Source organism: Hypanus sabinus, chromosome 31 (assembly GCF_030144855.1).
Source record: "Hypanus sabinus isolate sHypSab1 chromosome 31, sHypSab1.hap1, whole genome shotgun sequence".
NCBI lineage: Eukaryota > Metazoa > Chordata > Chondrichthyes > Myliobatiformes > Dasyatidae > Hypanus > Hypanus sabinus.
This window is the reverse complement of record NC_082736.1, coordinates 16,841,538-16,857,790: the sequence shown is the minus strand read 5'-3', so window position 1 is coordinate 16,857,790 and position 16,253 is coordinate 16,841,538. Positions and strand designations below refer to the sequence as shown.

Sequence of the window (16,253 nt, the reverse complement as noted above, 5' to 3'; positions counted from 1 at the left end):
ATGAAAGCCGTTCACCCTCTCAACCCCAGATCTATTGATGTCAATATGGGATGCCTACTCTGAAAAAGTTTGAATCTTCCCATCGATGAGAGGTCAGTGAAACTCTTTCTCACTGCTCCCCCTCTGCGATCTCAGCTTTTTTTTCTGCTGCGTTTCATTACCAGCTGGGAAACTCTGCGCTGTGGGAGGCCGGCGCTCCCTACTGCTGCCGCAAAGGGCTCAGTGGGAATTGAATCTGTTCTACGTGTTTCAGTCACATACACCGAAATACAGTGAAACGCTTCTCATCCTCACTGTTCAAATCATTACACAGTGTATTGGGAGAGAACACGGTGAAGCAATGACAAAATGCAGAATAAAGTGTAACAGCGACAGGGAAAGCACGGGGCAGGTAAATAATAAGGTGCAGCTTCATACCGAGGTGGATTGTGAGGTCAAACGTCCATCCTATCTTACGGGAAACCATTCAATAGACACAGCTGTGGAACTGAAACTGTCACTGAGACTGTGAATTGTGCTTTCGGGCTTTTGTACCTTCTGCCAGATGAATGAGGGAAACGAGAGAATATCCAGGGCGCGTTGTGTCTTTGATAAGGATTCTGCCTGTTCGATTTGACCAGAAAGCGTCCTCGAGCCGAGTCCTTGGAATTACCGGAATTCCCGGGTCTAATGTTGTGTTTTTCATTCAGTTTGGGGTCCTGGTTCACCCAACATGAGGGATCACCACCATCGTACATGAGGGCTCCATCCGATCCATTGGAGTGAATTCATTCACAGCAAATTGCCCGTGAATTCTGCGTTCGTAGTGCTAAAAGTGTACAAACTGCGATGGCCGGGAATCGAACCCGGGTCAACTGCTTGGGAAGCAGCTATGCTCACCACTATACCACCATCGCACCCCGATACAAACGAGATTCGGATACTGAATGTTCTCTTGTGCTATAAGATTCTGTCACTCGATTATCAGTTTCTGAGCTGGTTTCTGATGGATCATGCCTCACTCTGTTGCGGTTCCTATTCTGACCAGTAGATGCCGCGACGTTCCGACAGACCGGAGAAACACAGCACCTGGGATCCGAGTGAAGGGAGGAGAATCGACCCGAGAGATTCGAAGGGCTGCAAATGGTTTTCTGCTTCACCTATCAGAAAGTGGGAAACAAATGCTGATTATAAATATCCGTTCAAACAACACGCAGTTGGACGCTAATGGGAACCCTTCCTTTGTCCAGTCCTTGAACTCAGTAAATGACTGAATCACTGAAGAACGTTGAGACCCCTCCAGTCACTCAGTGAGGAGGGGATGAGAAAAAAACGCCAGCTCTGCACTCAACGAACAAACATCAGAGTGACTTTATGAACTCTCCTAAACCCTGACATCCGTATGAAAGATTCCACACTCTTGTTTATGCCTCGTTAGTTCAATCCCCGCTGCCACGCAGGAGATCGTGGTTTAATTTACCGACGGGAACGCCATTTTCCTGCTTCAAATGAAACCGGGTATTAGAATATGGGACAGTCTAGTGTGCAAATAGCCAGGAACTGGAGAGGTTCCCGAGAACAAGGGACGTTCTGTTCAGCGTTTTTTCCCCCCAGTTTTCCCTCATCGTGTCTGTATCTCAACGCCGTTCGGCGTTACACTCGGTGTTCCTTCACTCCGAAACATTAAACAGGGGCTGTTGCTGTGAGATATGAACTCCCTCACTTTCCCCATACTCATGCCCTTTGTTTCAGTTTGTCTGGGTGACTGTGTGGAGAAGACAGGCAAAGGAACAGCTGAAGCACTTTGGAGAGAACGATACCATGCGGACGTGTTTACCGCCGGGTTTAAAGCCACCCTGCCCCTCCCGCAACCCAGGACCCTCCGAACAGACGCTTAGAAAGCGCACTTGGAGGAAAGTACGCTTAAATTCTGTGACGTTAGAGTTGCTGACAGTGGCGGTTGATGACGCTCTCGTGAATGTGTGGGAATGTTGGGAAATAATGTAGGTTCAGGGGGGCGAGTGTCTGGAAAAGGAACTGGAAATGAAGAGTCTGGTGAGTGCGGGTGGAGGTTGGAAAGATGTTGAATCTGGATCTGGAAAACGGGAAAAAAAGTAACATAAAATGGGAATGATTTCCACTGATCGAGAGGAAGGGCTGGAGGGCTGGATATTTTGGAAAAAAAAAACGAAATAACACTTCAAGGTACAGTATTGTTTAAATGTGACCCGGGACAACCTTCTTTTATCAATTCCATTAAATTAACTGCAGCAAGGCACAAAATGTTGGAGGCACTCAACAGACCAAGCAGTATCTATGGAAAATAGTTCAGTCGTCATTTCGGGTCCAGACCATTCATCAGCCCTGATTTCCTTCAGCAATTTGTGTTTTGTTTGGATTTCCAGCATTTGTACGTTTTTTTCATTTGAAATTAACCACAGATTTGAAATCTGTTTTAGGGAATATAGATTGTGCTCAAACCTTAAGAAGAGTTTAATAGCAATTACTTATGATTTGATTACGAAAATACGTCCAGGTACATCTGATAAAATTAAGAATGAATGGGAAAGAGAATTTCAAATACCTTTATCTACAGAGAAATGGGAGAAAATTCTTGAACTAGTTAATACTTCTTCAATGTGTGCCAAACACGCTTTGATCCAATTTAAGGTGGTTCATAGAGCTCATATGTCCAAGGATGTTATCTCGTTTTTACCCTCATATAAATTCTGCTTGTGGTAAATGTAATACTGAAGTAGCTTCCTTGACACATAGGTTCTGGTCTTGTCCTCTTCTAGGAAAATATTGGAAAGATATTTTTGATAACATTTCAGTAGTTCTGTGTGTTGATTTACCCCCTCATCCTATTACGGCAATTTTTGGACTATCAGTGATAGACTCCAGTCACTTATCCTCATCAGCTTGTCGTTTAATTGCATTTGTGACATTAATAGCCAGAAGATCCATTTTACTAAAATGGAAATCTTCCAATCCCCCTACCACTCCTCAATGGTTTTCCCAAACGATAAGATGTCTAAGTTTGGGAAAAAATAGCAGTGGTACTATGGACCCTTCGTTGGAATTTGAAGAGACTTGGAGGCCGTTTATTTAATATTTTCATATGATGTAAGTCGACTCTTTCTGAATCCTTTATTTTTTAGGGTTCTTTTTTGTTCGTGTATAGAGGAGCGGAGTAAACAACAAATTATAATTTTAACCGATGAAACATGGCAGCCTATTCTTTGTTTGCTTTATTTTAGTTTAGTTTTTCTTAGTCTAGGTTTTTTTCTCTCTCTTTTCATAAAAATCTTTTTTTTTCATGGTTAATTACTAAGAGATTGGGAGGCAAAACTCTATTTGCTATTTTAAATATGCGTTTTACATATCAACCGTTTTTATTGCAATCTTGATCTCAATGTACCATGATCAATATTGATATGTTTGTTAATTTGAAACTTAATAAAAAGATTGAAAAAAAAAGAAAGAAGAGGTGATGTGCTAATCGTGAGTCAGGATAAGAAAGTGTGAGAAGGCATTACATTTGAATGTTTTATGTTGCCTAATGAAATAGAGGTATCAGGGGTGTAAAAACAGGTGTTCCAGTGGAGATTTTGATAGAGGAGATTAAATCATTAAATTTCATTTACTGGCAAGGTAAAGAACGTAAAGAGATTACAAGTTGTCAGAAATGGAGAAAGGATGGAGTATTTAACTGTATTGATATGTTAGTTATAATGTACGATCTTTTATTCCACCCCTTCTTCGATGTTACCAATGTCAGAGGTTTGGGCATGTTGTGGGAGTACATCATGGCAAACTAAGATGTAGAGAGTGTGGTGGGAACACAAGTATGAAGATTGTGCAGCTGTAAAGTTTAATTATTGTCATTGTGAAGAGAACACAGTGCAGTTAATAAGGATGTGAGGTGCTTAAGAAAGCAGCTGGTTGATCAGGTTAAAGTACGCTCAGTTGTGTCTTATGCAGAGGCCTTGCAAAAAGTTAAACCAAATGTCAATCAAGTATCACCAGTTGGGAAACAGAATGTGAATTCAGTGGCATATGTCGCATTACTAAAGTTTCATTACTAAACATACTTTACGAGTTGATAAAATGAAGTTTGTGATGTCTATGAAGACTGTGGTGAGTTGTACTGCCCAGTTATTGTACTGAGAAAATTAAATTATTGTGAAAGCTGCTGAAAAGTATCTATTCATAACTGGTGTTATGTGGGAAACTGTAAATGATGCTTCAATAGGTAATCTCTACTTCAGTCTCCTTCTGCGGATGCATAATGGGATTAAGATTATTGTAGTGGAATCTGAGAAGTCTGATTTTCAAGACATTAAGACATTTATTTCGGATTCATCAAATTCACCCATTATCATATCTATTCAGGAAACCTGGCTGTTAGCATATTTATGTTTTCCTTTGCAGGATTATATTGTAATTCGATGTGTTAAGTTGATTGGCAGAGGGGATGGTGTTGCAAGTTTAATAAGGAAAGGGATCGGATAATGAGTTGCATAAAATGTATGAGGCACTTGTAGTAGATGTATTTGATTCAACAGGTGGGCGTTTTAAAGTGGTAAATCTCTTGTGGCAAGCTTTGGATTGATTTATTGGAAGGTATACGTAGAGACAGAGGGTGGAAGGTCTCAAGCTATCCATTCGAAGTAGGTTGCCATGGCTTTATTGCGTTCACTTTCCAGACGCGGCTGCGTGACCCTGGCTTCACTAGAACAAAGATGAAGTCAACCAGCAGGGCTGTCGCTGAGGCAGCAAAGACAGGATCATCATGGGTGTGGACCATGTACGTCCAGAGGGGCAGATAGTCGGACCGTGTATCGATCTTGTGCAAACCCTTCAGTAGTTGCATAGACACCTGAAGAGTAAACTATCTGTTGAATGGAAGCGACCAACATCTCTGATAGAGGCAGATGCCAAGTTGTTAAACTCACCATTGGGAGATGGTGCTTTAGCACTGCTGGCCCACCACCTCGAGGGACTCTTGATCATAAGCGGGCAGAAACTCCTGAACACAGGCGGCAAATGAACTGATGATCCCACTGGTGATAGCAGAAGCCTGTTAACATCTTAGTCCAAGTGTATTTTCAATTCAATTCTAGGTCCAGCTCACAAAGGGTTGTATGATGTAGGGATTTTTGTGCACATAGATCACTTGGGGGCCATTCATGGAATGGTTTGTTGGTAGAAGAATTTTCAGGTATTTCCAAACTTTGTGCCTTAGTGATGGGAGGGCTATGAGATTCAATGTTTATAATAGTCTGAAAAATGCTGTAGATTTAACTCCAGTTTCAAGCATTCTGGCTGGAGTGAGTAATGACATGGGTGATGAAACTTTGGGGAGTGATTATTATCCTATATTTTTAAGCTTTAGTTTGGAGTTATATAGGGGACAAGAGTCTGCTTTTAGGAGCTGGAATTTTGGTAAAGCAAACTGGGAGAGTTTTTACATGATGAATGTCTGTCAGGGCTGAACATTGAAGATTATCTGGATTTCTGCAATAAATAGTTATGTCATATTATTCATCACACTGCTGTGTAAGTGTCTCCTGTGAAAAATGTCATTAATAAGAGGAGGACTGTGCCATGGTGGATGGAGGAGTGTGCAGAGGAAATTAGGGAGAGAAATAAGGTGGTTGAGAGAATTGAGAATGATCAGTCTCTGAGTGATCTTATTAAGTATGAAAGGCAACAGGCTGTGGTGAAGAAATTGGTGAAGGTTCTGAAAGGGATTTACTGGAGGTCATCTTGTGATAGTGTTGACACAATATTAAACTTAGAGATGTTTGGGGAATGATTAAGGAAATTGGGAGGGGGGAGATTCATAGAGTTAATAACATTCCAGTATTGATTAAGGAAGGCAATTGTTACTGAAACAGTGAAGGTTGAGTCACTGGCTTAGTAATTTGCTGCAACTCATAATCAATATAATTTAATTTTAAGAGCCTAAATGATGTAGGGATGAGGTTTTAAGTGAATACGCTGATGTGTTGGAAGCCATCTGTAGCAAGGATAGTGATGTAGAGTTTTCATTGTGCGAACTTAAGAAAGTTTTTGATAGTACAGGTCAGACGGCTCCAGGAAAGGGTGATATATGTTATTGTATGTTTCAGCAGATGGCTTACAACTCTTTAGATAATATTAGCATTTTTGGATCATATTTGGAGCTTATGTCATCTTGGTTCCTCATAGAAAATGGTGCAAAACTTGGAAACACCCATAGGGTCCTTTTAGTTATAGGCCAACATCATTTGGGTAAGCTTATGGAACATATGGTAATATAACAATTGAATTTTATTTTGGGGACAAAGAGGTGATATTTTATCAGTGTGAATTTCAGAAGGGCTGAATGACATCATGTTTGGAAGATGATATTAGGAAAGCACAGGTAAATAAGGAAGTTGCAAATTGCAGTATTTTGATATTTAAAAAATCATATGATATGTTATGGGAGGATTAAATTATGGAAATTTGGAGTGAGAGGAATGATATATATTGTTTTCAAAGTTTTTTATGTATGTTCCAGGCAGGTAAGGGTGGTTAAGGTTTATTTGGGCTTCTATGTGCTGGAGAATGAGACCCCACATTGTAGTGTTTATTGTTTAATATTATGACTACTGATATTTTCTCTGAGATATGTACTGGGGTGGTGAAATCACTTTTTGCAGATGAATGGGTCTTAATGGATTAGAGGTAGAGAATTCAGTTTAATTGTAAATGGAATGTGATTCGCGATTAATAATGTTGAACTGTGGGCAAATATATGGGGTTTTAAGCTTTCAGTAGCTAAAATACGTTATGTGTTTTACAAAGAGGATCAATAGACCTCTTTATTGATCCATATCATCCTCAATATCAATCGATTTGAAATTTTATAGTCACTTTCTTGAATACGTGTCAATGTTACGATTTTGTGGCATGTGACTGGTTAATGAGCTGACATGGACGCACCATATCTGTTAAATAATCTGTAAAGGAGCACCGAATATCCTTGAGTGTCTGTGTACGTATTCTTGGGGCACTACTGGCCCATCACCGTGACTCTGAGGGGTGGGCGGAACCGATGCTACAAGAAATCCACCGAGCTGCTCATCCACAAACTTCCCTTCCAGCATCTGGTGCAGAAGATCACGCAGGACTTCAAAACCGATCCACGCTTCCAGAGCTCGGCCATCCTGCAGGAGGTCAGCGAGGCTTACCTGGTGAGGCTCTTTGCACCGTCCACACCAAGCGAGTCACCCCTGTGCCCACAGGCATTCAGATGGCCCATTTCATCTGCCGGCAGCGAGCCGAAGCCTGGCCTCGGCACCAAAATCAACAAGAGGATCTTTTAAGAGCCACTAATTGGCAGATGAAAGGACTGTCATTTCCTGCTCATTATCCCTCTGACCTCCCCCTGTAAGTGCTTTGGGATTGTTTAATGGGGAATCCCAGCTCTCACAATAACTGACCTACTTGTTTTGCTCGCAGCCTATTTCACCACCACATCGATGTCACCCTTGAGCCTAAGAGCACCCTCCACACAGCAATAACTCCACCGATCTCACACTCAGTGTGAACTTACTGCTCACGGTTCCTACTTCCACTCCCAAATCCCTCAGCCGTATCACAAACAGCAAAGGTCCCAGAACAGATCCAGGTGAAACAGCACGTCACCAGCATCTGATCACAAACCCGCTCTCTGCCGTCACTCTGTCTCCTATTGCAAAGACAATTCTGGATCCAATTTACTAAACGGCCTGACTTAAGACCATATGAACCATATCAATAAACTTCGTCTGTGTCGGCAGACCTGGGTGAGGATGGTCAGGACCAATAAACTAGTCTGTGTCTGTAGGGAGACCATATTGAGTAACTCCTTCACTCAAAATAGGAGAAAAATATGTAAATAGAAAATAAATAAAAATTACAATAAATGCTGCAGATTCTGTGGTCAGAAGCAAAAGCAGAAAACTGGAAACTCCAGACCTGTCAGATCACCACCTGTACCAGGAAAACATTTGGATCTGTAACAAAGCAGGAAATCATTGCAAACCTAAAAAACTTCAAACCATCAGGCAAAATCAATAGTGTGTGGTAAAAGTGATTCCACATTTAACAAGTACAATTGAGTGGTCGGAGCAGTCACACCAACTGTGGATAAAGGGACCCAGGAACACACTGATCTGAGATGTGCAGGACAGGTTTGTTAAGCCACTCCATCACAGGGGGTTGGGAATTTGTGAGCTGACTGTGATTTCTGAACTTGTTGATGACAAATGAAGATGGGAACTTCTTCAGCGAGTCCTTTTGTAGACTACAAAAGGTGACGTGATCAAACACAGGTCTGGCAGCTGGGATATTGTGGGGGAGGGTGGGTGTGAACTTGTACATTTTCACAGGAAAAAATATTTAATACAGAAAATTTTCTAATTGTTCAAAGGCAACGGTGTCTGGTGGTGCAGAGGGAACTTGGAGACCTGGTGCATCATTCACAAAAGTCCATTCGCAGCTCCAGACGGAATTCGGATTGTGAACTGAATGTATCTGATGAAGGGGCTTCGGCCTGAAACGTTAACTCTGTTTCTCTGTCCTCGGGCCCTGCCTGACTGCTGTGTGTTTCCAGCTATCTCTGTGTTTTACTGGAATGTCAGAATTACCATCTTGGAAGTGGTTCATTGTTCCAGATTATCATTGTTAAGTTTTAAGAGATTTCAGCAGAAATTTAAAGAGGTTATGTGTCAGGTCTCCAGAGCATTAGGTATTAACTTTACATTCTGACCAATACTGACGCTCTGTGTCTGAAGGTTGATCCAAGCGCTGTGTTTCTGTTCTGTTACGGATAAACCGTTGGAAATTGGTGGTTGTGGGAGAGTGAATGTGGAGCTGGACAATGAGAGGACGCTCTCGACTCTGTCTGTCACTCTGACTCTGTCTCCTTCCCTTCCCGCCTCTGTCTCTCTGCACATTTCTCGGGCAGGTCGGGACACTGTGTATAAAAGGAGACAGCAGCAGTTGGTCTCTGGAGACAGACTGGCTAGTGTAGCATCTCTGGAGACAGACTGTCTGGTGACATCTTTCTATAAACCTACTGACTCTCACGGCTATCTTGACTATCCCTTTAGCCACCCTGTCTACTGTACAAATGTCGTCCCTTTTATTTGCCACTGGCACATCTGTTCTCAGGGTGAGGCTTTCCTTGCCAGGATATCAGCGATGTCTTCCTTCTTCAAAGAACGGGGTTTCCATTCCTCTCTCATTGCTGCTGCTCTCACCCTCATATATCCCCTCAATTTCCCAGACATTTGCCCTTACCCCATCTTCTCACTGCCATAACACGGTTACAGTTCCCCTTGTCCTTACTTACTACCTCACAAGTGCCCATATTCAGTACAACATTCTACGTAAAGTCCACCATCTTCAAAGGGATTCCAGCATCCTTCCACCCACCCCACTCTCCACTTACAGCCGGGATCACTCTCTCAATGATTCCCTTGTCCATCCACCCCTCCCCACTGATCTCACTGCTGGCACATCCCTGTAATCGGAACATGTGCTACACCTGCCCCTGCACCACCATTCAGAAACCCAAATAGACCATCCAGGAGAAGCAAAACTTCACCTGCAAGCCTGTTGAGATTATCACCTGTATCTGGACAACACACACAAAATGCTGGAGGGAGTCAGCAGGACAGGCAGTATCAATGGAAAAGAGTACAGTCGATGCTTTGGGCCAAGACCCTTCATCAGGACTGGAGAAAAAAAAGATGAGGATCAGAGTTAGAAGGTGAGGTGTAGAGGGGAAGAAACACAAGGTGATGGGTGAAACTGTGAGGGGGGCAGTGAAGTAAAGAACTGGAAAGTTTATTGGGGAATGAGATACAGGCTGGAGAGGGGGAATCAAGAAGGAGAGGACAGAAAGCCATGGAAGAAAGAAAACAGGAACGAACACCAGAGGGTTCGTGGGCAAGTAGGAAGATAACGTGAGATGGAAAAGGGAATGGGAAGTAGTGAAGGAGGCATGGGACATCACCAGAAGATAGAGAAATCGAAGTTCATGTCACCAGGTTGTAGGCTAGCCAGTTGGAATATAAGGTGTTGCTCCTTCAACCTGAGTGTGGTCTCATCGCAAGAGGAGGAGGCCATGGATTAACATGAGAATCAACTGTATCCAGTGCTCACTGTGTGGTTTCCTCAACTTTTGACAATGAATTCCACAGAATTCATTGGCTAAAGAAATGTCTTCTCATCACTGTTTTGAAAAGACATCCTACTATTCTGAGTGTGTGCCATCTGGTGCTGCACTAACCCACTACAGGAAACATTCTCTCCACGTTCACTCAAGTGGTTATAATATGATTCTCTCCTTGTTCTTCTAAACTCCAGCAAGTACAGGCCCAAAAGAATGAAATGCTCCTCCATTCCCAGGGTCAATCTCGTGAACCTACTCTGGACTCTCTCCGATGCAACCACATCATTCCTTGGATAAAGTGCCCAGCATTGCTCACAGTTCTCCTTGCGGACTGACAAATGTCAGCGTGAACAAGTGGGTCCCTGTTTTTACATTTCTGTGAAAAAACTAACTCATTTTCATTCTTATATTTTGCTGATTTTAATGTAATCTTCTCTCTCAGATGTGATTTCTATTTCCCTTCCATGGTGATGACTTTGCATTCAATTTCAACAACATCTCTTCCACAATCACCATCAGCACTGGTGTACCACAAGGCTGTGTGCTTTTTCCACTACTCTACTCACTTTTCTACCTGTGATTGTCTAGCTAAGTACAACTCCAATGCCATATTTAAGTTTGCAGATGACACCACTGTTGTTGGATGAATGAAAGGTGGTGACACACTTGCCCTCAGGAAGGAGATGGACGATCTGGTTGAATGGTGCCACAACGACAACCTCTCACTCAATATCAGCAAAACCGAAGAGCTGATCACTGACAACAGGAGGAGGAAACCAGAGATCCATGAGCCAGTCATCATCAGGGACGGGAGGTGGAGAGAGTCACTAACATTAAATTTCTCAGTTACAAGGAGGGCGGATGAAGGGAAGGCAGTGGATGTTGTCTACATGGACAACATGGCCTTTGACAAGGTCCACACGGGAGGTTAGTTAGTATGATTCAGTCGCTAGGTATACATGGTGAGATAGTAAATTGGATTAGACATTGGCTCATTGGGAGAAGCCAGAGAGTGGTAGTGGAGGATTGCTTCTCTGAGTGGAGGACTGTGACTGGTGGTGTGTCACAGGGATCAGTACTGGGTCCATTGTTATTTTTCATCTATATCAATGATCTGGATGATAATGTGGTAAATTGGATCAACAAATTTGCTGATGATACAATGATTGGAGGTGTAGTGGACAGTGAGGAAGGTTTTCAAAGCTTGCAGAGGGATCTGGACCAGCTGGAAAAATGAGCTGAAAAATGGCAGATGAAGTTTGATACAAACTCGTGTGAGATATTGCACTTTGGAAGGAAAAACCAAGGTAGAACATACAAGGTAAATGGTAGGTCACTGAGGAGTGCAGTAGAACAGAGGGATCTGGGAATACAGATACAAATTTCCCTACAAGTGGTGTCACACATAGATAGGGTAGTAAAGAGAGCTTTTGGTACATTGGCCTTTATAAATCAAAGTGTTGAGTATGAGAATTGGAATGTTATGGTGAGGTTGTATAAGGCATTGAAGAGGCCGGATTTGAAAATTTGTTGTCAGTTTTAGTCACCAAATTACAGGAAGGATATTAATCAAGTTGAAAGAGTGCAGAGAAGGTTTACAAGGATGTTGCTGAGACTTGAGAAACTGAGTTACAGAGAAAGGCTGAATTGATTAGGACTTTATTCCCTGGAGCGTAGAAGAATGAGGGGAGATTTGATAGAGGTATATAAAATTATAATGGGTATTGTCAGAAACACACTGAGTCTCAGCAATTTGCAGAACGGTAAACTTTATTTTTCGAGTCTGCAGAGTCGGACCCAACCAGCTCCTGCTAGATTGAGTGCCGAATTACACTTTGCACAGTTTTTTATACCCTACTTGTTTACGACTTTGTGAGTTGCACCCATGTGAGGTGCAGACATTCTTCCTTAATCTCATTACAAAATTACAAATGTGATTACCCTTTGGCCCACTTATCAGCCTCAGCGCATTTTGACCGTTATTGTTCAACCGTTAAGCATGTCTTCCCGTTACCCGTATCGCTTCTTTAATCAGCAAGCTATTGTTTCATCCTCATTTTGCAAATTGGTTTATACGTTGCCCTGCAAGTTGCTTTGCACGCTCTTTCTGTGTCAGCACATTCTAAATGGACTCCTTAAGTACCGTCTTTAATTTAATCATTTCTCTCAATCCACCCTTTTTCTTTTTAGAATGTGCTATCAGTTGGGCTTTTGCCACGGGTTTACATAGGCTTCTTCCTCTAGCTCTATTTCCCTTTGTAGGAGTACCTGAACAGGATCAGCTGGGGCCCCTGGTTGCATGACTTGTCTTACCACCCGAGCTACTAGCTCTCGCAAGCAGGGGATCAGACATGGTAGCAGAAGGAGGACCATCAATCCCCCTCCTATAACCCCTAAAGCGGTTCGCCACCAGCCTCCTTTCAACCATCCGTCCAGCCAGTCCCAATACCCCAGCGGCTTCCAGGTCTGTACCGGCACGTGGGCCAGTTTCCTTATTTTATCTGATATTTTTTGAACCACCTTTCCGTTGTCATCTATCTTTAAGCAGCAGTTGGTTAGATTAAACTTTCCACATACTCCTCCTTTTTGTTGTAGTCATAAAATTTCTCGTTTACATGCGAGTGTGATACAAAGGACCCTGGAAAAACCGTCATGCCCACCCTTACCGTCGTCCTGCACTTATCACATCCCCCTTCAGCGCTTCTCAACAATAGCAGTATATACATTACAATCCCAAAGTTCATTCTGTCCGTCTTTTGAGCTTTAGCACCATCGGGTCTTCTCCCTGGACGCAAGTCCATTCTGCACCTTCTTCGGGCTTTACGGGTCCCTTGATTCTCGCGGCGTGGGTCCACCCTTTTTCTTTTGTCCTTACTGCGGCTTCGGTGGTCAGTAGCACCTGGAATGGGCCTTCCCACTGCGGCTGTAACTTCTCTGGCTTCCAAGTCTTAATCAGGACCCAGTCACCGGGCTGAGTTCGGTGGAGTGCGAAGTCCAGAGGTGGGGTTTGTGCGAGTAACCCCTTCCTGCGCAATTCTGCAAAAGAACGAGACAGTGCCTGTAAATAGTCCCTTACAAAGACATCTCCCCCTTGCAGGGAAGGATAGCCCTCCACCTTGTTCCAATATGGAAGGCCAAACAACATTTCATAAGGGGATACTCCTATATCTTTTCGAGGAGCCGTGCGGATTCTTAGTAGGGCCAGGGGTAGACACTTGGTCCAGGGTAGCTTGGTTTCCATCATTAGTTTTGTCAATTGCGTCTTCAAAGTACTGTTCATCCTCTCAACTCTTCCTGAGCTCTGAGGGTGCCAGGGGTTGTGCAGCTTCCACTGGATTCCTAAGGCGTCACAGATTAGCTGGTGTGTTTTTGAGGCAAAGTGTGTTCCCCTATCTGAATCAATAGACCCCATTATTCCATATCTTGGGACTATATTTTCTAATAGGATCCGTGCCACTGTAGGGGCGTCCGCTTTAGTGGTTGGGAATGCTTCCACCCACCGAGTGAAGTGATCCACAATTACTAACAGGTACTTCCATCTCTGAACTTGTGGTAGTTCCGTAAAGTCTATTTGGATCCGATGGAGCGGTCGGACGGCTAGTGTTTGTCCCCCCTTATGGGTGGCACGCATCATTTTCTTGTTTACCTTTTGGCAGGTGTAACAGCCCCACACCTCCTGTTGAGCTAGTGTGAATATCCCTTTACAAACATAGTCCCTTAGGATAGTGTCGCACATAGCTTGCATTCCCCAATGGCTTTGTTGGTGTAGTTGTTGCAGTATATGACGAGTTACTTCCTTATTCAGTACTTGCCGTCCGTCGGGGGTCTTCCACTCGCCTTCTGATGTTTGTCGGGTTCCCAGCTGGCTCATAGCGTCTATTTCTACTTGGGTGAAGACTGGTAGTTTGTTAAGCCCTTCCCTTATTGGTATCAGGGTTAGAAGTCGGACCGTTTTTTCCATTGCTGCCCGTTTGGCTTCTTCATCTGCGAGCCGGTTTCCTATTGCTTCCGGGGCTGTTCCTCGTTGATGTCCTGGAACGTGAACCACTGCAATTTCTTGAGGTAATGTTAGGGCTTCCAGAGTCATGCTTATAATTTGTTCGTGAGCTAATTCCCTTCCCCTGGCTGTTATCAACCCCCGTTCTTTCCAAATCTTTCCGAAGGTGTGTACCACTCCATAGGCATACTTAGAATCGGTGTATATAGTGCCTATTTTGTTTCTTAACAGTTGCAGTCCCCTCTGCAAGGCATATAGTTCACAAGACTGGGCTGACCAATTACCCGGGAGCCGGCCGGACTCCACCGTCTCCCTAGTCCTCCCGTTTATAATAGCATATCCACTGTGTCGTACCCCATTGATGCATCTGGAGGAGCCGTCGATATATAGTTCCTCGCCTTCAATTAGGGGAACTCCTTGTAGATCTTCCCTACTTTTTGTCTGAAGGTCTGCTAGCTCCACGCAGTTATGCTCGGTTTCCTCCCCTGTTGATTCCCCGTATAAGAACTGTGCCGGGTTACAACTATTGTTCTTTTCAAAGCTTAAATCATCCCCGACCATCAGAATGGTTTCGTATTTCAGTATGCGAGAGTCCGTCAACCACCGCTGAGCTTTTTGGGCTAAGAGGGTGCTAACGGAGTGCGGGGTATACACAGTCATTCTTCCCCCAAAGGTTAATTTCCGTGCTTCTTCTACTAGTACGGCTGCTGCCGCTACGGCTTGTATGCACGTCGGCCATCCCCGGGATACCGGGTCTAACATTTTTGATAAAAAGGCCACAGGTTGCCGCTTTCCTCCTTTTTCTTGGGTTAGTACTCCTAACGCAGTTCCTTCATTGTTTGTTGCATACAGCTGAAAGGGCTTTTCCAGTGATGGCAGTGTTAATACCGGGGCCCGAATTAGTTGCCCTTTTATTTTCCTGAACTTCTGTTCTTCTTCTTCGGTCCAGCTGATTATTCCCCGGTCTTCCTTTGCCAATTTGTCGTACATAAACTTCACCAGGGAGGTATAATTCTCTATCCAAATCCGGCAATAGCCCACTAAGCCCAGAAATTGTCTTATTTCCTTCTTTGTCCTGGGAAGCGGTATTTTAGTTATTCCCGCTATTCTTTCTGGGGTTATTTGGCGGTGCCCTTTACTGACTCTGTGTCCGAGATATGTTATTTCCTTCTCGACAAATTGCAGTTTCTTCTTGGACACCCGCAATCCTTTTTCTCCTAGGTAATTCAGGAGTCTTATAGTATCGTCTCGCACTACCTCCTCTGCTGGTCCCGATAGTAGTAGGTCATCGACATACTGTAATAGTTGGTTCTTTTCGGTACAATGGAATCCAGCCAATACTTGCTCCAGTACCTGTTCGAATAGGTTTGGGGACTCCGTGAACCCTTGGGGCAAGACGGTCCACCGGAGTTGCTTCTTCCGCCCAGTGAAGGGATTTTCCCATTCAAATGCGAACATATCTCGGCTACCTTCCTCGACGGGCAACTCCAAAAGGCATCTTTTAGATCTATCACACTGAACCATTCATGTTCAGGAGGTATTTTGCTCATTAATGTATAGGGGTTAGGCACCACCGGGTATCGTGTTTGGACTACCGCATTTAAGCCTCTCAGATCTTGAACCATTCGATACGTGCCGTCGGGCTTTCGGACCGGTAGGATGGGGGTATTAAAGGGTGACATACATTCTTCCAGGAGTCCATCTGATACTAATGTCTCAATTACAGGTTGTAATCCCCTCCTCCCTTCCATGGCAATGGGATATTGCCGTCTTCTCTCTTCTGCTTGTTTGTCCCACTGTGGGTCGTTTACTGGAAATTTCCGGTCCCCCGGTAACTCATTCGGCTGTTCCCTTCCCCAAATTGATATTGCAGCTTGTCGTATCATTTGCCTCTCTTGTGCAGAAAATAGCGTTCCCATAATCGCATGCATTTCTTCCCAAGTGTAAACATTAGGTCCTAAGAATTGATCCAACTGTTCTGCCAGTCCCATTGGATCTTCTAATAAAGTTTTCATATCTTTCTTAAATCCTCGTACTTCGGTACTTGTCAGAGGGACGTTTACAAATCCTGTTCCTCCCCGT

The 16,253-nt window shown here is 43.7% G+C and overlaps 1 non-coding gene across 1 annotated transcript; it reads right to left on the bottom strand.

Annotated features, from left to right (window-relative positions):
- Positions 1–824: 824 nt before the first annotated feature.
- trnag-ccc (transfer RNA glycine (anticodon CCC)) lies at positions 825–896 on the bottom strand. Its single transcript has one exon. It is a non-coding gene; the product is annotated as a tRNA-Gly (tRNA).
- Between the last annotated feature and the right edge of the window lie 15,357 nt (positions 897–16,253).